The sequence below is a fragment of the Monodelphis domestica genome, chromosome 2, assembly GCF_027887165.1.
Source record: "Monodelphis domestica isolate mMonDom1 chromosome 2, mMonDom1.pri, whole genome shotgun sequence".
NCBI classification, from domain to species: domain Eukaryota; kingdom Metazoa; phylum Chordata; class Mammalia; order Didelphimorphia; family Didelphidae; genus Monodelphis; species Monodelphis domestica.
The window spans coordinates 191,860,775-191,885,492 of NC_077228.1; the positions used below are offsets into that span (position 1 = coordinate 191,860,775).

The 24,718-nt window shown below is 38.8% G+C and overlaps 1 protein-coding gene across 6 annotated transcripts in view; it reads right to left on the reverse strand.

Annotated features, from left to right (window-relative positions):
- Positions 1 to 17,675: 17,675 nt before the first annotated feature.
- LUC7L3 (LUC7 like 3 pre-mRNA splicing factor) overlaps positions 17,676 to 24,718 on the reverse strand; it is a 55,986-nt gene continuing 48,943 nt past the window's right edge. For all 6 annotated transcript variants that reach the window (XR_008916347.1, XR_008916346.1, XR_008916344.1 and 3 more), the window contains one exon: positions 17,676 to 24,398. The gene's annotated coding sequence lies outside the window, so the exon portion shown is untranslated. The remainder of the gene's footprint in view (positions 24,399 to 24,718) is intronic.

Sequence of the window (24,718 nt, forward strand, 5' to 3'; positions counted from 1 at the left end):
ACCTCCCTTGTTGTTTCCTCACCACAGAACACCCCCACCTTTTTGATGGACTCCCTTGGGGGAATCTGGGAAATTTCAGTACTAGGAGAAAAGGGAAAAGTTTAGCATCAAGAGAAAAATATAAAACATTGCCCCCATTCTCATCACTGCCCCTTCTCCACCAGTGTTTGTAAATTGCTTCTGGAGGAATGGGATTAGGCAGCCCCCCTGCCTGCCTGCCACTGCCACATTCTTGCAGAGACTTGAGGAGATTATCAGGGGCGAGAATCAGTAAACACACACACACTCTAAGCTGCATTAGAGTTTATCAGAATCACAAGGTTTCTCATGATAGATATTTTTGGTGACTAAAGTTGGATTTGTTCTCAAACTTTGTCAATGAGATTGGAAACTGTAAAAGAGTCTGCTTTACCTAGTCCAGCTTGATCTGCCATAATTGAGAAAGTGGCCAGGAATGGGAAATGGTGATTGACATGAAGCCTGGAGTGTGGAGGATGGAGTGTGGAGGGACTCCTCCAGTGAAGGTCTTAGAGAAGAGACCTCAACTGGAAGAATGATTCATACCTTCTCTATGACTTGATTTTTTTTTTTAAATTACAGTTACATGTTGAAATATATATACTTTTTAAACCCTTACCTTCCATCTTGGAGTCAATACTGTGTATTGTATTGCCTCCAAGGCAGAAGAGCAGTAAGGGCTAGGCAATGGGGGTCAAGTGACTTGCCCAGGGTCACACAGCTAGAAAATATCTGAGGCCACATTTGAACCTAGGACCTCCCTTCTCTAGGCCTGACTCTCAATCCACTGAGCTACCCAGCTGCCTCCATGTTGAAATAATTTTTGGCAATTGTTTTCTGACTTTTTAGGATTTAGATGTTTTCCTTCCCTTCCTTCCCCACAATTTGGTAGGTAGTCTGATATCGGTTCTATCAGTATTTCATGCAATACACATGATAGAAGATACATATCACACATATAATTTAAAATCTCATGAAGGAAATAAAGTGGAAGCTGGCATGCTTTGATCTGCACTCCGACTTCAACAGTTCCTTCTTTGGCTGTGGACAGCATTTTCAACATGAGACCCTTGTGGGTATCTTTGAAACTTTCTTTGTCGATAATGATTTAGCCCTTCACAGTTGATCATTGTATAGCATTACTATTACAGTATATATCATTCTCCTGATTCTGCTTTCTTCACTTTGCATCAGTTCATATAAGACTTTACAGGTTTTTCTGAACTCATCCTGTTTGTCATTTCTTACAACATAATAGTATTCCATTATAATCACATACCACAACTTGTTCATCCATTCCCCAAGTGATGTTCAACCTCTTGTTCTCAATTCTTGCCACTACAAAAAGAGCTACTAGAAATATTTTGGTACAGATATGTCCTTCGCCCTTATTTCTGATCTCTTTGGGATACAGACACATTAGTGGTATTGCTGGGTCAAAGGGTATACTTGGTTTTGGTACTTTGAGCCTAGTTCCAAATTGCTTTCCAGAATGGTTGTGTCAGTTCACAGTTCTACCAACAGGGTATTTATTAGTCTCTCAGTTTTCTCACATCTTTCTCACATCTCACATAAATGTGGGGGGCCACATTTATCATTTTTCTTTTTGGTCATGTTAGCCAATCTGATAGATGTAAAGCGGTATCTCAAGAGTTGTTTTAATTTGCATTTCTCTAATCAATAGTGCTTTGGAGCATTTTTTCATATAACTATGGATAGTTTTAATTTCTTCCTCTGGGAACTGCCTGTTCAGATACTTTGACCACTTTTCAGTTGGGGAATGTTTTGTATTCTTATAAATTTGACTCAGTTCTCTACGTATTTGGGAAATGAGACTTTTGCCAGAGACACTTGCCATAAATCTTTTTTCCCCCCAAATTTGTTATTTCCCTTCTCATCTTGGTTGCCTTGGTTTTGTTTATATAAAACTTTTTAAATTTAATTTGATCAAAATTATACATTTCATTTTTCATAATTTCTCTGTCTTCTTTGGTCATAAATTATTCCTTTACCCATAAGTCTGACAATTAAACTTTTCCATGTTCTCCTAATTTGTTTATGGTATCACCCTTTATTTCTAGATCCTAAAATATCCGTTTTGACTTTATCCTGGTGTGTGGTGTGAATGTTGATCTAAGCTAGTTTCTGCCATACTATTTTCCAGTTTTCCCAGCAATTTTTGTAAGGTAGTGAGTTCTTTCCCCAAAAGCTTGTATTTTGGGGTTTATAGGACATTAAGTTGCCATGGACATTAACTTCCACGTGTTGATTATCTAATCTATTCCATTGTTCCACTACTCTATTTCTTAGACAATACCAGGTTTTTTTCTCTTTTTAATTGTCATGTAAAACACAATTCTATATTGGTCATTGTTGTAAAAGCAAAGTCATACACCACAAAAACCCTACAGTAAAGCCACAAATACACTGATATGAAAGGTGGCTCCAACAGTTCTTTCCCTGGAGGTAGAGAGCATTCTCTGTATTAAGTCTCTCAGGACTGTCCCAGATCATTGCATTGCTGAGAGCAGCCAGGTTTTCACAGATAAGATGATTACTGTTTTAAAATATAGTTTGAGATCTGGTACAGCTACGCCTCCTTACTTCAACCCCCCCCCCCAACCCACATTGATTCCCTCGATATTCTTGGTCTTTTGTTTTTCCAGATGAATTGTGTTATTTTTTCTAGTTCTATGAAATAATTTTTGGGTCTTTTAGTATGGCACTGAATAGATGATTTAATTGAGGTAGGATTGTCATTTTTATTATATTGGTTAGGCCTATTCATGAGCAATTAATGTTTTTCAAATTATTTAGGTCTAATTTTGTTTTGTAATTGTGTTCATATAAGTGCTGAGTTTGTTTTGGTAGATATGCCCCCTGGTAATTTATATTGTCTCGTTATTTTGTATGGAATTTCCTTTTCAGTCTCTTCTTTTGGACTTTGTTGGTGGTAAACAGAAATGCATATGATTTATGTGGCTTTATTTTGTATCCTGTAACTTTGCTGAGATGTTAGTTATTTCTGATAGATTTGGGGTTGATTTTTCTAGGATTATGCCTTGGTTTTTTATCCCAGATGGAACCTCTAGCATTGTTCCTCTTTCCCATTTTTTCACCTACAAGATGAAATGTTTTCTTATTGTCTATGCTAGAACTTTGAAAGGTCATGAATTGAGCTAAGGCTGAGCTGGGATTGAAAGTGAGGAGGAGCAGGCCTTAGGAGTGTCCAAAGGTAGTCAACCCAGAGCTCAAGATGAGGAGCCAGTTGAGCCACCAGGAGTCTATGATCACAAAGAACTAGGCAGTGAACCCTTGGAACTAGTGACCTTCCATTTCTGTAATTCAGTCTGGGGAGCACCAGACTAAGCACCATGGGTTTAGAGGCTGCTGAGATGCTCACCCTTGGACCACCCACTAAGCTTTATGGCAAACATGTATGCCCTTGTTGGTGCAATAGAAAAGAATGCTGAATGTGAACCAAAGGACTTGAGTTCAAAACTTGGTTCTGCTACTTGCTACCTACCTACCTAGGTGATTTAAAAAAAATTAATCAGCCTCTCTGGGTCACAATTTCTTCCTCTGAAGAGTGAGTGATTTGGGGACAGCTAGGTGGCTCAGGGCCACTTAGCCAGGCTTGGAGGTCCTGGGTTCAAATTTGGTCTCAAACATTTCCTAGCTCCATGACGTTGGGCAAGTCACTGAACCCCAATTGCCTAATCCTTACAGCTCTTCTGCTTCTGAATGCATACTTAGTATTCATTCTAGGACAGAAGGTGAGAATTTGGGGCGTGAGGGCAGGAAGTGAGTGAGTTAGAATAAATGGCCTCTAAACATCCTTAAGGTCTAAACCTACCATCCTTGAAGAACAGAATAGATTACAATAAACATATCCATCCCTGAATCTGGGGTGGCATCAGTCCCACAAAATGCTCTGACCCCATGTTGCCCCCAGGTTCAGTGTGGAATGTTTGGAAGCAATCCAGTTATTAAAATAAAGCTCAAGCCTCTAATCTAGTGAATTCTTTAATAATCATTTCAGTCATGTCTGACTCGTTGTGACTCCATCTGGGGTTTTCTTGGCAAAGAAGTGGTTTACCATTTCTCTCTCCAGCTCATCTTGCAGATGAGGAAACTGAGGCCAACAGGGTTAAGTGACTTGCCCATGGTCACATAGCTAATAAGAGTTGGAGGCCAGATTTGCATTCAAGAAGATGAGTCTTTCTGACTCCAGGCTTGGTCTTCTATGCACTATGCACTAACTGCCCTAATAACCATAATAGCTGGTATTTATATTGCATTTTATAGTTTTCACAGTACTTTACAGATATCTCATTTGATCCTTATATCAACCCTAAGAGGTAGGTGCTATTATTCTCATTTTACAGATAAGCAAATTGAGGCAGACAAGTTAAGTAACTTGCCCAGGGTCATGGAACAATAGACTGAATTTGAACTACTGACTTTTTTCTTAACACTTACCTTCCCTCTTAGAATCAATACTATGTACTGGTTCCAAGGCAGAAGAGTGGTAAGGACTAGACAATGGGGGTTAAGTGACTTGCCCAGGATCACACAGCTAGGAAGTATCTGAGGACAGATTTGAACCCAAGACCTTGTAAGGGGGTAAAGGGGGTTATTATAAAAAAGGTTGGACTGGATTATTTAAGAATAGACTCGCCAGGAATTTATATTAACTCCAAAGAGATTTATTTACATTTTATTTACAAAATATAGAAGAGTGAGGTTAGAAAATCAGAGAGAGGATAGGGTTAGATATTTAGCCTAAGCACTAAATAATTTACTCCTGGCCCCTGACTCAACCTGGGCAGAGAGATTTAGTTTCAACCAACCTCGGCAAAGCCGAGGACCTGGGGAAAACTCTCTCAAGAGGTAGGTCTCTCCTGAGGCCAGTTTTTTCAGTAAATCCAGGAAAGGAGGCAGTCTTTTCACTCACCAAGTGTCAATCCAAAGGAAGAGATTTAAGAACAGCCTTACCAGGAACAGGGTCTCAGGTCCAGTTAGCAGATTCTTCTTCAGCTGAAGATCTTAGACAATTCTCCCACGAATCTCAGTCGATTCTCTCTCCATAGGAAGTTGTAACCCCCTTTTAAAGACACTTTCTTTTTTCATCACTTCCTGTGCCTTCCCCCAATTTTACATCTACCAATCACAGTGGAAGCTTTGCTTTAGGACAGCCCAGGGGCAGTCAGTTTAATTCTGACTTATCAACCATTATTGCACCTGTGGGTCACAGACCTCCCCGCACTCAAGTGTGAATAGAGTGTTTACACCTTTGGTGACTAAATCTAAAAGTGGGCAGATCTCCCCACAACTTTAAGTAGGATGTTTACACTTTTGGTGATTAAATCTAAAAATGGGCAGGGGAGTTAATTTAATTTTCACAAACAGGGGAGAGTTCATTTCAATTTCACAATCAGGGGAGAGTTAAATTTAATCTTCACAACCTCCTTACTTCAGGCCTGGCTCTCTATTCAGAGCCAACTAACTGCCTCTACCACCACCCCCCCCCCCTTTGTTAATTTTCAATACGAGCACTTCCAATCTGAAATGGCTACAGATAAAGGCTTGTATTGTTATTTTATTGATTGTTTAGATTTTTTTATGTTCCTAATGTCAATTAAACTTAAAGGTGTGTGTATGTGTATGCCAGTGAAGTAAGCACAACCAGGAGAACTTTGCCCAGTAAAAACCATCATGTATGATGATCATTTGTGAATGACTTGAGGCATAGAATTTTGGACACAACTAATACGAGAATTTGTTTCTCTTGAATGAGCACATTTATTATAATTTATTGCATATTTGTAACAACTCAGATGTATCTTATTATTATGTTATCTATCATATTGTTATATATAAAAAATAAAAGATACATGGTAACAAAAAAGAATAATAGTAGCATCCATCTATAACTGGGAAAAGTGTGTGTGTGTGTGAGCCTGATTGTTAAATATTTATCAGCACATCCAGTATTGCTTTGTACACACTGCTTGAACTCAGCAGGAGAGTCATAGAAAATTCAAGGAATGAAGTCATTGCCAGACTAGAGGCTACTAACAATGATCATTGGCATTAATGCAGTGCTGGAAGGTTTGCAAAGGGCTTTAGCTACATTAGCTCATTTGAGTTTCACAAAGGGCACTGAGGAATGACTTGCCTAGGATCACAGAAACAGGATGGGTCAGAGGCAGAATTTATTATTATTTTTTAATTTTTATTTATTTTTAAATTTGGAAACATTTATTTTGTTATTATTAGTAAACTTAATAAAATATAATAGTTATTGAATATTAATTTTAAAACCCACAGCAGGAAAGTTTTAGAAAAAGGGAAAGATCTACATGAACTGATACAAAGCGAAATAAGCAGAACCAGGAAAACATTATGCAGTGTAACTACAAGAATGTACAATGACCAACTGTGAGAACTTGGCTACTCTCAGCAATACAATGATCCAGGACAATTCTGAAGGACTTATGGCAATGAATGCTATTCACTTTCAAAGAAAGAACTAATGGATTCAGAATTCAGATTTAAAAAATACTATCTTTCACATTGGTTTATTTATGGTTTTATTTGGGGGATTTGGGTCCTATGAGTATTCTCTTACAACAATGACCAATATGGAAGCATGTTTTTGCATAACAATACATATATAACCCAGATCAAATTGCTTACAGTCTTCAAGAAGGGGAGAGGAAGGAAAGGAGACAATTTAGATCTTGTAATTTCAGAAGGTGTATGTTGAAAATTGTTATTACATGTAATTTGGAAGACAAAATATTTAAAAAAAAAGAAAGAAATATTGTAAGATGATCAACTGTGAAGAATTACACTCTTAACAGCAAAGCAAGGATCTTGTGGAGCACATGGGTTATTTCTCCATCATCCACAACTCTTTGGCCCAGGACCAGTCCATCCTTCTCTTCCCGTCAATGAAAGGGATGTGAATTGCCATGTATCTGAAGGGTATTCCATCACACTCCTTGAATCCCACAAGAGCTATTTGTATGTGAGCTTTCATCCTGAGATTTTAACTTTTTTTTTCTCCATTAATGATGATCAACTAACTGTCCTTCACAGGGCCCTATTATTGAAGTAAGGGCAAAGAGCACATCAGTAATGCTGCTGCCAAGGATTAATTTGCTTAGCTGTATGGGGGAGATGATGATACCCCCGTGGGGGGAAGGAGCACAGGGTAGTGATTTAATGGCTGGTGTTGACCTGTTCACATACTAATTATTGGAAGATGGACGAGTCATAGTAGCCCCCCTCACATATAACTTGCCTATCTGTCTTAAAGTTTTATTTGCTATACGCAAATTGTAAGTTATTAATTCATTGGGCAGTTGGTAGCACCGTGGATAGAGTGCCAAGTATGAAGTCAGGAAGACTCAACTTTGTGAGACTAAATCTGGCCTCAGACACTTCCTAGCTGTATGCCATTTGGCAAGTCTCTTAACCCTGTTTGTCTCAGTTTCCTCATCTGTAAAATGAGCTGGAAAAGAAGGAAATAGGAAGCCACTTCAGTATTTCTGCCAAGAAAACCCCAAATGGGGTAATGGAGCATCAGACATAACTGAAAAATGACAACACACATTGATTCCCTAATTTATCACTGCAGGATCTTGGGTGGTGTAGTGGATAGAGAGCCAGTCCTGGATTTGAATCTGGTCTCAGATACTCTCTGGTCATATGACCCTGAGCAAATCAATAAATCTTTCTCTGCCTTGGTTTCCTCACCTGTGTAAAATGGGGGTAATGCTGGCACCCACTTCAAGAGTAGTGAGAAGCAATGATATTTAGATAATATATTTTTATCTTTAAAAGTATTTAGCACAGTGCCTGGTATATAGTAGGAACTTAATAAAATGCTCACACCCCAATCCCCAGCCCTCTTCATGTCTAATATTTAACATTGGTTTTCTGAGTACAATTTTAATTTGAGATTTTTTAAAGCCCTTACCTTAAAATAAACACAAAATGAAAACTTACTGTATATTGGTTCCAAGTAAGAGAAACAAGGGCTAGGCAACGGGGTTAAGAGCCACGCAGCTAAAAAATATCTGAGGACAGATATGAATGTAAATTTTCAAATTTTTGTCTCAAGGCCTGGCTCTCCATCCACTGATAATTTTTCTTTTAAAACCACATGCCCTGGGGCAGCTGGGTGGCTCAGTGGATGGAGAGCCAGGCCTAGAGATGGGAGGTCCCGGGTTCAGATCTGATCTCAGACACTTCCTAGCTATGTGACCCTGGGCGAGTCACCTAACCCCCATCACTCTTCTGCCTTGGAACCAATTGATTCTAATTCTGAAGGTAAGAGTAGAACAATGTACTTGCAGCCCACTACCAACCTCTCTTGTGTTAGATTTAAAATGGTTGAGGTCTTAAACTGTAGTGATTAAAATAGTGGAAGATATAAATTGTGATAGATATAAGAGAGGGTGAGTAAATTTGACCGCAGAAAATATGTTTCACTACAGTGTCTTGGTTTTTAAATCAACTATAAGGTGGTCGCCAGGGAAATATTCCCAATTATTCAAATACCCAAGTCAACTGGGTTTTATAGAGATTTTAATTAATACAAATGTGGAATTAAAGAAAAGAGAGAAAGAGAGAAAAGGAAGTAAGTATGAAGGGCCTTAAGCCAACATGGCCTAGACCTGAGTCTTAAGAGAGATCAGTCAGTCAGTCTTTTAACACTCACCACAAGGTCTGCCTAAGCAAGGATTCTAGTGACACCAGGCCAGCATCATCTCAGCTGCTTTCACCAGCTCCCTCCTCCATCTGAATGTTTCAGAATCAGTCCTTCCTCAATCTGAATGTTTCAGAATGAGTCCTCCTCAATCTGAATGTTTCAGAATGACTTTTAGCTCTTCTCTGAGCTGTTATTTTTAAGGGCAAAATCTCCTATGTCACCTCCCCTAAGTTCTTCCATCTACCAATCACTGTAGATGTTTTCCAAAAGACAGCCCATTTTGAATTCACAGCTGAGTAGATTAATCTCTTTAGTAAGTCAGAAAAAAAATGCTGCTGTGTCGACTAATTTCATTAAGAGAAAACCTCTGAGTAAGTTTTCACCTTTTAGGTCTAAGTAGTTTACAAGTTGCCCCACCTTTATAGGCACTTAGCATCCCATTGTATCAATTCCAAAAATAGGCATGGCTCAAAGAACTCCTTTCCTTTATAAGTATGGTTTTCAAGTACTTTCATTGTTTAGCAAGGAGTTTTCTGCCCTAAAGAATTCTTAAGTATGGGTGGAATAGAGATCCTCCCATAGCAAGGAGTTTTCACATTCAAGTAGAGTTCTCACTATCTGGTAGGGAATTATTTCAAGTGGGGAATTGGAGGATTCCTCAATGTGGAGTAAAATTTTTAACATTCATAAGTCTGCGAAATTTTAAGGTTTACACTTGGAGACAGGGGAGTGATGGAGTGATCACTCAGTCATGGCCCTCCAACCTCTTGTTCCCAACAAAGGTGGAAATTGCAGTCTTCCTTGGAGAGGGGCAAGGCAATGGGGGTTAAGTGACTTGTTCAGAGTCACACAGCTAGGAATAGGTGGTTTTGAAGAACTGGCTTTAGACAGTCCCTTGGGCTCAATATCAAATCACATATCTGTCTGCTTCTGCAACACACACATCAGCCATCTTTACATTAGACATCTAGAGTCCATTTATATTCCCTGTGTTCACAGAAAAGTGCCACCAACTCGTGCCACATATTTGGAAAATAGAAACACTGGTAAATCTTGTTAACATATCTGCTTGGCTTTTTATTCCTGGAAGGAGACAGTGAGAGCAAAAGCTGTATTTTCATGGTGCCTGATCTTTGACCAGGTACGCACGCACATAACCAGAGAGCTTTCATAGCTGCTAAAGTGTCGTGGAAGAAATCTGGCTGTTTAGGGGTTCCCTGGCACAATCCACTTCCACAAAGGTACGAGTTTGAGAGAAAGATTCTCAGGGGAATGTTAGCTTTGGCAGGTACTGAGAAGTCTAGAACTACAACTTCCCATTCCCAAGGAGCCCTGCAGTCTGAGTGTTTCCACCGAACGTTGACGTACGTGCAGGGAACACTGAGACCTGAACAAAAATCTCAGTGGCATTCAACATGTGGCATTTCCAGAACACATTTAGAAGCCAGAGAGGATGCCACTGGCTCCACACCATACTTGCTTGTGTTTGGGTGAGAGCCATGCCTCCTTCTGTTTATGCTTTGGCATCTCAGAAAATGAACGAGGCTATCTCTCAGCTGAGAGAGAAGTTAAAGAAAGCCTGCCAGCTAGCTGGGTTGACTGCAGCCCGGAGGAGCTCTGACACAAATAATAGGAGTGTGATGGAATTCATTTCCAAGAATTGCAGTGTGGTGACAGTTTTGCTGGGAAAAGTTTGGTGTTCAGAAAACAGAAAAGTTAGCAGATCGATGGAAAGCTGTTTGATATTAGGTTGTTGACTGGACAAATTGCTCGTTTATAGAATAGCTCCAGCACATAGTAGGGACTGTATAAAGCCAGTTCATCAAAACTACCTAGACCCAGCTGTGTAACCCTGGGCAAGTCACTTAACCCCCATTGCCTAGCCCTTACCACTCTTCTGCCTTAGAACCAAATACACAGTATTGATTCTACGATGGGAGGTAAAGGCTTAAAACAAACAAAAAAGAATCTTAGAATCAATACTGTGTATTGGTTCTAAGGCAGAAGAGTGGTAAGGGTGAGGCAATGGGGGTCAAGTGACTTGCCCAGGGTCACACAGCTAGGAAGTGTCTGAGGCCATATTTGAACCCAGGACCTCCCGTCTCTAGGTCTGGCTCTCAATCCACTGAGCCATCCCACTGCCCCCCTAAGATAAGATTCTAAGGGTTTGGGGGGAAAAAAACCACCCACTCCCAAAAGGGTACATAGGATCATAGATTCAGAGCTGACAGAGACCATAAAAGTCATTTGGTCTGATCCTCTCATTTTCTGGATGAAGAAACTGAGAACCAAGGAAGTCAATTGACTTGCCCAGTTCAGCTGGGTAGGAAGAGTCCATGGTAGGATTCTGACTCCAGAGCCAGTGAGCTTTTTACTCTGTGACATTTTCTTCCTGATACTTATCACTCTGATGAGTAGGTAGGAAAAAATGATAGATGATGAGCTAAGCAGATTCTGAGGAGAAAGACCCATTGGTCAAGTGGAGAGGCATTTTGGGGGGTAAAATTTTATTTAATTAGTTAATTTAGAATATTTTTCCATGGTTTCAAGAATCATGTTCTTTCCCTCCCTTCCCTCACCCCCCTCCTGTAGCTGAAGAGCAATTCAAGTGGAGAGGCATTTAGTGAGCATCTAAGACACTGTGCTAAACTCTGGGGAAACAAAATAAAAAACAAAAAACAACAAAAAACAAGACAGTTCATGCTCTCAAGGAGCCTACAATATGCAAAGAGCTTGGCAGAAAGAAGCCGTGTATGGAATAACTTGGAGAAAAGCAACGGAGGCAAGGCACCAGAATTAAGGGGCAATCCCAAAGGGCTTCTTGGAGAAGGCAAGATTTGAGCTGGGACTTGAAGAAAGGCAAAGAAGCCAGGAAACAGAGATGAAGGAGAAAAAAATTCCAGGCATGGCAGACAACCAGTGTCAGGAGATGAAGAGGCCAATGAGGCCAATATCACTGGATCACAGAGCATTTTTGAGGAATGGGAATTAAGGAATTAAAAAAAAACTAGAAAGGCAGGAAGAGGCCAAATTATGGAGGGCTTTGAATACCAGATTTTACTTTTTATTCTGTGGTAATAGGGAGCCACAGGAGTTTATTGAATAAGGGAGTGGCAGAGTCAGACCTGAGCATTAAGATGAATTTGAGTATAGACTGGAGTAAGGAGAGGCTTGTGGCAAACCAATAATGTTCCAGACTTGAGATGATGAGGGCTAGCATCAAGGTGGTGGCAGTGTTATAGGTGGTATATATGAGATGTTGTGAAAGTAGAATCAATAAAACTTGGGCCAGCAGATTGGATATGGGAGGATGAGAATGAAGAATCGAGTATGATCCTTTGGTTGTGATTGGCACCTGGAGGGAAACAAGGTTAGGGTACCTTTGATAAGAGGAACTGTATAAGGGGAGGTCCCAAAAACGTTTCAAGAGTGTGACTTGGATGAAGACCCCGCCAAAGAGACTGGGGAGGTGGCCATGATAGCACAGTGTCACAAAATCCTAGAGAACAGTTAGCATGGAGATGAGTGTAGGACCTAGATGCAGCTCATCTAGGAGAGGGGATATGCCTGGGGGGCTGTGTATAGGGGCAGCAGATCTCCTGTCTACAACCTTGGCTTGGAACACAGATAATCGGTGAAACTTGGAAATGCTGATAGCCATCTTGGGCCATCAAGAAGTGTAGGTTAAAAAATGCCAGATTATAGATCTGGTGACAGTAACGAAAGGTGATGGGTGACCAAGAGCTGGAACCAACTGACCTGGGATCAAACTAACTTCCGATGAGGCAGGAGGACAATATAAGTACTTTCCCACCTAACTTATGCTTTCCATGTAATTGCATTGGTCAGTGTACATTGCCTGTGGATTATTTTTAATGCTTTTCATTACCGGGGCTATATTATATACTCCAAGGCAGTCAAAGACCAAAATAAAAATTCGGAGAAGTGTTTTTGTGGTTACAAAGAACTAAAAGCAAAGTATATGCCCACTGATTGGGGAATGGCTAAACAAATTGTGGTACACTATTTTAATGGAATATTACTGTGCTTTAAGAAACTTTGTGTTTTACCTATTAAAGTAAAAGTTTAATCTTGCTTAAAAAAATAAAAAGAAACTATGCATTTGATACAGAGAAACATGGAATTACACAAATGGGCATAAACTGAAGAAAAGCCAAGAAAATAATATATAAAATGGCAACATAAATGTAAAAAATCACCACCCCAAAGCTATCAAAAATGAATAGGGGGGGGGGGCGCGGAGCTAGATAGCTCAGTGGATTGAGTCAGGCCCAAATGGGAGGTCCTGGGTTCAAATGTGACCTCATACTTCCTATATATATGACCCTGGGTAAGTCACTTAACCCCCCCATTGCCTAGCCCTTACTACTCTTCTGCCTTGGAACCAATACATAGTATTGATTTCAAGATGTAAGGTAAAGGTTAAAAATAAATAATTAAATAAAAGTTGCAAAATTCCCAAGATCAAGCTTGGCCCCAAAGAGGAGATAGAGACTTCCCCAGAATCTCTGGCAGAAATTGTAGTTCTCAAGTGTAGAACATTGCATATAATGTCAGATTTTTTTAAATGCATTAATTCTTTTGTTGTTGTTGTTGAAAATTTTATTTAGTCAATTTAGAATATTTTCCCATAGCTATAAGAATCATGTTCTTTCCCTCCCCTGACCTCCTCCTATAGCTGATGAGCAATTCCACTCGGTTTTACATGTGTCATTAATCAAGACCTATTTCCCCATTGTTGATATTTGCAGTAGGGCAATCATTTGGTCTACATCCCCAATCATATCCTCATCGACTCATGTGATCAAGCAGTTGTTTTTCTTCTGTGCTTCTACTCCCACAGTTCTTCCTTTGAATGTGGATAGCATTCGTTTCTCATAAATCCCTCCAAATTGTTCTGGATCATTGCATTAGGGTTGACTCTCTTGGAGGGAATAAAAGAGGAAACCTAAGTGACGTAAAGATGTCAGTGACAACCCATTTTTAAAAAGCAGCTTATCATAGGTCATATAGGAGGAACATATCATAGGATATGTTGGATCTGTAGGGGTCATAGTCTAATCTCATTTCACAGAAGATATACACACGAGTTCTTCTGGCTATCTATTATCTGGGGGATTCATTCTTTTCAACATGCTGGTTGGTTAAATTTTTTTGTTTGTTTTGAACTGTTCTCTGGTTGACTGATAACAAATAAACCTGTTGGTAGGTGCTGGTTGAGTGCTTTGAAATTGGGGTAGTTTTCCTGGGGGCCATGTGAATTCTGGTGCCAAAATTAATTTGGTTTGAGGGAAAGAAGAGTCCATTCCAATTACATGCAGTCATACTTGAAAAACGGGGTAGGGGTTTGGCCTTACCTATGGGATGACTAGATCTATGGTCATATATTGTCCATAGCATTAGTGCAAAAACCATAACGGGGGGACAATGCACAACGGGGAAAAGTTAGGATTGTCTTTCATTTCTTCTGTAGCCTAACAGTCTGGAGCATGGAAAGGAGCCGTATTTCCTTTCTTCTCGTGCCCTTCTCCAGTTCCATCTTAGGTAGCATTGTGTACAATTTATCATTTAACCAATTATTTCTAGCATGCTTTTGCTTGTATTACCAGGGTCTAGCATAGTGCCAGATATGTATTAAGTGCTAAATACATGTTTCTTTTAATACTTGTCCTCCACAAACTGCGCTGGACCATCTTTATTGCCTCTGTACCCTTCAAATCCATCCCACCATCTTCCATCTCTAGTTCTGGGAAGAGTAATGAAATCAGCACTAATATTCCTGGGAAGAACATGTCAATCAGCTGACTGATTGCTTAATTCACCATTGCTGTGATTCCCTGACTCAAAATTCCCCAACTCCTTATACTATGTGTTGCCTTCTTCTATTAGAATGAGGCTCCTTAGGTTTCAGATAAAACTAGGAAGACTTGTATAAACTGGTGAAGAATGGACATTAGCAAAACCAGGGGAAAACATGCAACAGCACTGTAAAAACAAACGATTTAGGAACTCAGATCAACTTAATGCCCAAATACAATTCCAGAAGACCAATGCAGAAACATGCAACCTGACATTTGGGAATTTGTATGAATATTTGTCACAGGGGTCAGGGGGTGGGGTTGTATTTCCCTCTCCAATGAGGTAGGGGAAACAGAAGAGAAAGAAAAATACCTAATGAATTTAATAAATACAACAAAAAAATTTTTTAATAAAAAGTGTAAGTTCTTTGCAGGCAAGAACTGCATTAATTTTAGCATTTGTATTCCCAATGTCATGTAACAAATGCTTAATAGTTTTTATTCATTCATCCATTGCTAATGTCTTTCTCTTCTCCAGATGTCAGTTTGTCTATTGTTGGGCCCTCCTTGCTTGAAGCATGTTGCAGCTACAGCATCTCCAAGTTAAATGTCCAAGGTCAGTGGTTTCACAAGATTATTGCATTGCAAAAAGGCAAGTTCTGCACCTAGCTCACCCCCCTCACCCCTAGGTCTTCAAGTAGTCTTGATGACTACTTCTCGGGAATATTTAGTCAAGATTCCTTTGGTGTATAGGTTGCATTAGATAATTCTAGATAACTTTACATCACATTTTTTGAGGTTTGTAAAGGCCTTTATGTGTTATCTCATTTGATTCTGTCAACAGCACCTTAAAGGGTAGGTGCTATATTATTAACTCAATTTTCCAGATGAGGAAAATGAGACTGAAGTTAAATGAACTGTCCAAGTTCAAACGGGGTCTGAGGCAGGATTTGAAAGTTCTTCCCGATTCCAAGCCCATCACTCTATGCCTAGATGACTGCTGAGGTCCCTTCCAACTCTGAAATGTTTTGATTCTGTCTGGACTATTAAACAACCAGCCAGTCATTTACAAGCTTGGTTTTTCTGTCTTTTACTTTGTCTAAACCTGACATAAGATAGAATAAGATGCAGTGAGGTGAAGGGAGTTAGGAAATTAGTTTGTGTAGGTACTTTTATTATCTGTAAACACATCCCATCCACTCCAGAAGTTTCTCCGGCCAACAGGACTGTCTCATTTTTGTCTCTGTTTCGAGCACTTGTTTGACAAATGCTAAGGACCTAATAAACACTTGTTGATTCCCTCTACAGGTTTTTAATAAGGCTGGAAGGTGTTTAGGGATCAGAAAAAGAACTTAGGGGAAAGTTTCAGAACTTCCTAACACCTTTTCAAAAAACCTTGATTGCATCCTCACTCCTCACTGGGGAAAGTAGAACAAAGTCACATGTGCGTAAGGAGTATTAAGGCTACTTATATAGCCCAGGATTTTCGTCTGTAGTGGCCAGCACAGTCCTAGGATGGAGGGAGAGGCCAGGAGCCTCTGCTCATGGTGATCAACAGTGACCCCTAGTGGATCCCCACAACCTCTACTCTTCCAACAAGTCACCAAGGCCAGTCCACCAAGGACTAGTTTATGGGGATCAAGTGACTCTCATTAACAACCCTTTGAGGCACATGCTATTATCTGCCATCTTACAGAGGCTGAGAGGTTGTGACTTGCTCAAATGTCTGAAGCAGGATTGAAGATCTCTTCAGACCCTTTCTCACTTTCTCCCACTTCCTTCAATTTGGTCCTTTGCCTTTTGTCCTCAATAAAAAAGCCCAAATCAAGTCACACCGACTTGCTGACCTTTACTGCTGATTCCCAAGGGAATTAAAAGTGAAGATCATTGTGTTTGTCTGGTACCATTTCCTCTCATTCTTTTTCTGCATAGAAATCACTCTAGGAATATATTCTATTTTCTTCCTCCAGTCAAGTTTTCTACTATATTAGTATGCAAGTCCACCTCTCTGAAAGATTTTGCAGCAAGTGTTCAATTGACAATTTAGTCAATGTGAGCATCTTCTGGAGTGTTTTACAAAGTGGCCTTGGTAAAGGGAAGAGGACAGTGGGAATGATAAAATAATGGCCAAAATTTTCAAGCACTACCTACTCCCACAGAAACATCTTCACTCTTTTCAATGAAAATGAAGCCCAGATCCAAGTCAACAACAAAAAAAATATACTTCCAAAAGGGAATCCTGTTCACAACACAATATGCCAAAATGGATCAAATGTGAGTTGGCCCTTATCAACTTAGGTATAAACTGCTACCATCACTGTGAGTTGGCTTAAGTATATGACATAGATGAGATCTCCTGCTGCTTGCTGCATTTGACCATTAAGTATGTAAACTCAAAATTTAAAATCTTCATGTGGAAGGTAAAAAAAAATAACATCTCACAATGTCAATCATGAAACAGGCTGGTTTCAAAAAATACAATTTTTTTAAATTGAGAAGGTATATTCTCATTTGAAAGGTTGAATAAATTTAAAATGCATTTCTAAGGCCTAAAATATCACATCGTGACTAACAAGCAGCTTAAAGAGAATCCACTGAAGCAAGCAAAGTTAGAAAAGCAAAGATAATATAATTTCTAGTGAAATATATAGACAACAAAAGCTCCCAAATCCAGAAACGATTATTTGCTAATGTTTATGCTGGGGTTTCACAAGTACTATTACTGATTTGAAAGTATAAAAATAGTTGCTTGGTACAAATATTTTAGCAGCAGATAACATTTAATGAACTGAAAAGAAATCTCTGAAAAGGCACATGTGGGCAGCTAGGGGGCACCAGAGCGCCAAGTCTGATGATAGGGTCTTGGGTTCAAATCTAACCTCAGACACTTTCTAGCTGTGTGATCCTAGGCAAGGCAAGTCCCTTAATCCAATTTTCCTAGCTTCGAAACTGATACTCAGTAATATCAATTCTAAGACAGAAGGTAAGGTTTTTGTTTTTTTTTAAGGTAGATGCAGAATGTTAGTTAGCAAGACAATTTTTCTTGAAAAATATTTGCTTTTAATAATCAAAAACAACCCCCCCCCCAAAAAAATAAACTTCTATGGCACCAATCAATCAACAAGCATTTATTACAGGGTTATCATGTGGTAGACTCTGTGCTACATGTGAGGGTACATAGAAAATATTCCTTGCATCATATAATTGTCTAATAGGAGAACACTGGTGTTACCTGAAGTTATCAACAAGCTGAACCAATGCCCAGTGAGTCATTATGCAAAACAAATCCAAATGGCCTACCAGATAATGAAAAAAAAAGCTCCTTTTAGATGCTTGTGATATGAGAAACTAAAATTTACCATTATAAATGGATGAAACAATATATAGCTAAAGATGATCATTTGATTACATATTGCAACATATTTTGCAAATTTATTCAGGGCAATGCCATGTTAAGAAAATTTCCACATAATTGACAGAATTTTTGGTTAAAATGATATAATATGGAAAAACCATATTGGACTCTGCTGTAATGAACCACGGTAGATATCAGGATGGATGAAAAATGGGTCTAAAGACTGGTTTAAAATTTGGTCCTTTTAATTCTAAGGGACTTATGAAAGAATGCTATCCACATCTAAAGAACCATGGGACTAGAAACAGAGAAAACATGTGATTTAACACTCGTTTATATGGGCATATGATTTGGGATTTTGGTTTTAAAGGATTGCTCTTTTACAAAAATGAATAATATGGAAATGGGTTTGAGTGATATAGATATAGATATGTAAAACCCAGTGGAATTGCTTGTCAACTCTGGGAGGTGGGAGGAAGAAAACATGAATCATGGGGAAAATTTTTTTAAAGAAAAATAATAAAACTTGGTCTTTTGTGCATACTTCATAATCATTTGTATTGAGAAATGGGGGATTTATAGTTTTTCAAGTTATTCCAAAAGTAATTGATTTTTTTTCAAGTTCATTAAAAATAAGATTCTTTGTAACAATGTCCAATGGTATGGGAACAGAGCACATGACAGCTATATAACATACTGCAAAATATACTCTTACCCATTGGTATTTCTAAGGAGGTTTGAGATGAAAGAAAAGTGTCATTTTACTTGGTGATAATAATCATGATGAAGCAAAGTAATTTTTATTACAAAAATCACTTTAAAATGCCCGAGTATAAATAACACAGTATCTTAAAAAGCATACTCAGATCCTGATAACTTCAAGTTACTGCATTTATATAAAAGGTTAGAGCTATGATTAATTTACAAACTATTTTCCCAATTAAAAAATTTTTACCCTACAAAATAAACTGAAGCCAAGATCTAATTATCAATCATCTACAGAAACAACTCGAAAATTTTCTTAAACGTGAATGGCTAAGAAACGCATTTGTCATGGATAAAGAGATCTAATAGGATCTGAGATTCATAGCCATATTTTCATCTTGTATGCTGCTCATGGCTCAGCTAAAAGACGATGATCTGGACATATATTTATATATATATACTGTGTTGTGCCAATTTATTCAACAAGAATTAATCTAATTCCATAAGTGGGTTCTTTGAAGATTTTGGTGGTATTTTTTTTAAATTAGAATCTTCTTAGAATCAATATTAAGTATCAGTTCCAAGGCAGGAGAAGGGTAGGCAACTGGGGTTAAGTGACTTGCCCAGCGTTACCCAGCTAAAAAGTATCCGAGGCCACATTTGGACCCAGGATCTCCCCTTTCCAGGCCTGGCTCTCTATCCACTAAGTCATTTGCCTAGAATTGACAGTTTGGATTTTTTTATAAAAGGCATTGTGATCAGCAGATTGATTCTTTTTGTATGTGGGAAATGATGTAGCAAAGTGCTTTATTCTGAGGTGCCACTACCACAATAAACTATGTGTTCTCAAAATCTGGACATAAATTATAGCCTTCAGGCTCCTGTAGTTAGAAAGTCCCAAAGGATGAAAGAGGTGGTAGGTCCTATAAAAATCACTTCAGAATCTACACGAATAGATTTACACGAAGACCAATAACACTAGGGTTGTGGTATGGTGGATGCGGGACACAAAGATGACTGATAAAATTAAAATGCTGGGATTTTCCTTCTATTTCCAGTCCAATATCTCTTCCCAAATATATCATTCCGAGTTTATTGTGGTAGTGGCGCCTGAGAATAAAGCACTTTTCTACATTTTCATTTCATCCTATTCTCTCCCTTTGCCATAGCTGGGTATATAGGGTCTTCAGTTTGACAAGGATACAGGGGGATGCCAGCACAGACTGTAGCCTGATTTACCTATATCATGCAAGGAAACTCACAATGTGCTCTTAACAGTGTTGGTAAAACAAATTCCTAAATGTAATCTAAGCTTTAAAAAAGTAGGACAGATATCTATGTGGCATCTGAGCAAGAACAGTTAATATACTTGTAGAAACAACACCACAAATTATAAAGACTAACATTTATTTAGCACCTTAAGGTTGGCAAAGTGCTTTACATATGTTGACTGTTTTTATGGGCTTTTATGCTCCCTCAACCTCATTAATAATTATAGTAATTTGTTCTAAATGTTAAAAATGTATCTGGCACATGTAAAACCCAGTGGAGTTGCTCATTGGCTACAGGAGGGTGAGAGGAGGGGAGGGAAAGAACATGAATCATGTAACCATGGAGAAATATCCTAAATTAATTAAATAAAAGTTTTCAGGTTACATTTATTTCTATTTTATGTTTTAAGATTTCTTTTGCTGTTTTAAAAAAAGTGAATTCTTTATTTGAAAAGGACAAAGAAAATGAGATTTTGATAATGCTAATATTTTGATAAGATGCTAAAACTTTGATAAAATGCTAACAAAAAGGTGATAGTCTGGTTGCAGAATATGACATGGACATCATTCTAATAGAAGACAGTATCATATAGAATGTGCTATAAAACAGTAACATGTGATGGTACTCTTAGGAGACTTCCTGGAGGTTATCTGAGATTGATGCTGCAGAAGCAATAGCAGACTGTTCCAGGTTTGCAGACATTAATTTTGTCAGTCCATATGAAGCAGTGTTCCCCTGTATGAAGGAAACTGTCACACACGACTTCAGGAAGGAATTTTGAGCTCTTCTCTTCCATGTTTGTTGCTGACTGGACCTCCCTGTGAGTGTTGCTAGGGGGCCCAAAATGGCAGCCATAGAATAGCCAGCTAAATGAAGTATAAAGTACCTTTATAGTTCTTTCATTTTTCCATTTTTCTTTCTCCCCTACCTTTTATTAATAAAATTATTAATTTAAGGCCAGTCTCATAATTTTCACTCTTACAACCCTAACTGACAAATGAGAAAACTCTTTATGCTTCTGCTTAAGCTGCCCCAACTCTACTAACCACTGGATGGAAAAGGGTTGAAGAGAAAAGCCTCTGCTAGCCCAGGACTCTGAATTCTGGGAGTATGAAAAAGCAGTATTTCTCCCCACTATTAGAAAACTAAATAATGATCTGTGTGATTATATAAAATTCTAATTCCCATTTAACTGGGACCTCCACCCTTCTCAATCATGACCCTCCGTGGTTGTAATAGTAGACATTTCAGCTACTTGTAAAAACTATATGGTTTTCACAAAATTCTAAGGACTTAAAAGTCCTCTTTCTTTGGAATTCTCAGTGTCCCCAACTCCCAAAATTTCCTCAAAGCTCTTCTTCACCCCAACCCTAAAGTTCATGGGGAAGATCAAAAGAAGCACTTGCTTGTCTGAGACCTGCCTAGGGCCTCACCAAACAAGTAATGAGGTTTCACAGAAGCTTCTAGTCTTGCTCTGGTTCCATCCTTGCCACACTTGTCCCAGCTCTTGAGATCAGTCCTGAACTTCTATTTGCATAGCTGACCTTGGCATCCTCCATCACCAGAACTGGTTATAGCACTGGCCTCTACAGGGCCAGAGTGACTTGCATCAGTGCTCATCGACTGATGATCTCATATCCCCTTTCTATGCTTCTGGCCCGGAACCAGAAGGGTACAAATTCTCAAAGCCAGAAAAGAAAAAAAAACACACACACAAAAAAAACACAACACCTAAGCCAGTATAACATCATGGCTCCGTTTTCTCACATGGTCTACTGGCCCATCATAAGTCAGATCCTGTCATCTCTTCCTCAGTCTTCTCATGAGGCTTATGCCAGAATAAAGGAAAAGAATGGACAAAGACTGGATTTCTGGATGTGTGTGGAAGAGCTGTCCACAGCATCCAGATCACCACTTACCCTCTTTAAATCACTTTTTTACTCCAGGTCCAGGGAGTAAATAACAATAATATAAATAGCCAAGAATGTAGATGAATGGGCCCTCTCCCTCTCTCACACTCACAGATGTAAACCTGTGATTTCATTTTTGTAGGGAACTCTTTCAGGGAAAAAAATTCACTTTACTGATACTGATTTTAAATATTCTTCATCTTAAATTCTTAGATAGCGTAGGGGCACTAAGTGATTTACCTACTCTGGGTAGAACTTGATCCCAGGTCTGGCTAAGGGCAGCTCTCTATTTACTATAACACCCTGTACTTGCAGCTGTTGGAAGAATGGATAGAGTCCAAGGCCCAGAGTCTGGAAAATCCAAGTTCAAATCTCCCCTCAGACACTTGCTACCTGTGTGACCCCTGGGCAAATCATATAACCTCCATCTGCCTTGGTTTCTTCAACTATAAAATAGGGATTATAATAGCACCTACCCTTCTGGGATACTTTTTAGATAGAATAAGTTAACATTTGTAAAATGCTTTGTACAGTGGCTGGCACACAGTGGGCACTGTATAAATGCTTATCCTCCCCCCCCCCACACACACACACACACTTAAGCACATATAACCTCAATATGCATGGGATTTTGGTCAGAGAAAATAGTGTCAAGAAGCCTTGGAAGAAAGGTGAGAAGTGAAAAATAACCCCAAACATGGAAGACTAGAGAAGGGTGGTACCACTGAGAGAAATGGCAGAACACGAGTAACAATTTGAGGATTGAAAATTTGGACATGTAGAGTTTGAGTACAGTAAGAAGAGTCCTGGATTTGGAATCAGGAGCCTTGGGTTCAAATCCCAAGTAGTTGTGTGTGACCATGAGTAAATCCCTTAACTTTCTGAAGTCTGAATTTGCTCATAACAATTCTTACACTCTCACAGGGTTGTTGTGAGAAAAACACTCTGTAATGCTTAAAGCACCACAGAAATGAGAGTTATCATCAAAACTAATGAGACTTGACAGGAAGAGAATATTAAGAGAAAAAGGGACTAGGGATGGAACTATGGGGAACATATGCCTTAAAAATGGAGGACAGGGGAGCCAGACAGTAAAGAAGGTCTGGTGTCAGAGAAACCAAAGAAGAAGAATCAAGAAGGGAAGAGCAGCAAACAGCATCAAATGCTCCAGAGAAGTCATGGAGGATGAAAACTGAAAAAAGATCTTTTGAGAATTAGTAATTAATTCAGTAATAGGTGACCTGAGAGGTTGAAGACTCCCAGACCTATAAATCCAGCTTAATCTCTTTAAATTCCAGTTCTATATTAACAACTTCCTACTGGATTATTTTGAACTGAACGTCCCATAAAGAGCTCAAAGTAAACAACAGAGCTTATTGGTTGCCACCTCAAATGCTTCTTTCTTCCAAGTTTTACTATTTCCATTTTTTAAAAAACTCACCTTGTCTTAGAATCATTATTACTAAGTATCACTTCAAGGCAAAAAATTGGTAAAGGCTAGGCAACTGAAGTTAAGTGATTTACCCAGGGTCAAACAGCTAGGAAGTATCTGAAGTCAGATTTGAACCAGGACTACCTGTCCTCCAGGCCTGGAGCTCTAGCTAAACTACTATCTGCAATATTTCCTATTTCTGCTGAAGATCCCACCATCCTTTCGCTTACCCAGGTGCATAACCTTGGTATCATACTGGACTCCTAAATCTCATTCAGATTGCCAAATTTTATCTCTTATATCTCCCCTACCTCTCTCCCATCTATCTCCTCCCACTCACAGTAATTACAGGTTCTCAGCAGCACTTACCTAATACAGTGGCACCTTGACACACAAGTTTAATTCATTCCATGGCCAGGCTTGAACTCAATCTTCTCATTTGTCAAACTGAATTTCCCCCATTTAAATTAATGGAAATGCAATTAATCCATTCCAGCCCCCCCAAACATGCAAATTTTTTATGTTTTTAAATATGAAAATGTATTTTATAAATAACAAATAAATATATTTATAAATAAGAGAATGTAAAGAAATAAAATTGCTCACAAAATATTATTTATCTTCAAGGTCAGGCAAAGATACTGGCACAGGTTTTCATTTCATGCCTAAAATAACTGACTCTACACATGTTATGTGCTGCATTTAAATGCAAAGTTGACCTTACACATTACTGATAAGTTAATTTTATTGCTAAATGTAATTGCTATTTTTTTTACTTGACTTATTTTCTTCATTGAATTTTGGCCATTTCGCCACACTTTCCTCGATTTTACTTAGAAGCCATTTCAAAGAAAATCTTCCCATAGAAGTTTGTTTCTTCCTCCCTTTCAAAATGTTTTGATGTGTGAAACAAGTGGCATTACACAGCTCCAATGCACAACCCATTGCAACTTTTTCTGGGTATGTCTTTTCAATAAACTTTTAATTTTTTTCCCAAATCCTCAACATTTCCTTAATCTCACTTGTACTGATTACCTCATCCACCTCGGGCTCCTCCCCACTAATTTCCTGCAAAACCTCCGTCTGCTGCTGCTGCTGTAACTCCTTCAATTCCTCCGTCGTCAGGACCCATGGTTAAAAGTTAAGAAATTTGCCCAAAAAACTGATAATAAAGACAAAAATAAAGAAGAAAGCAAAAGCAATTCAATATAGATGCTCACATGGCCAGATAAACACTGAACTAAATGAGACAGCCTCATGTAACTTGTGAAATTGAAAGTTTGCCAGGCTATCTAGTGGAGGGTGGCGGAAGCTTGTGATTCAAATATCTGCTCATGACTTAAAGCAAAAAATCCCGATCATGACTGCTCATATCTCAAATTGCTTGTGACTTAAGGTGCTAGTGTATCAAGGTGTCACTGTAGGACTCTTTCCTTACTACTCTTACTCAAGTGATTTTCCTACAGTACAGGTCTAACTATG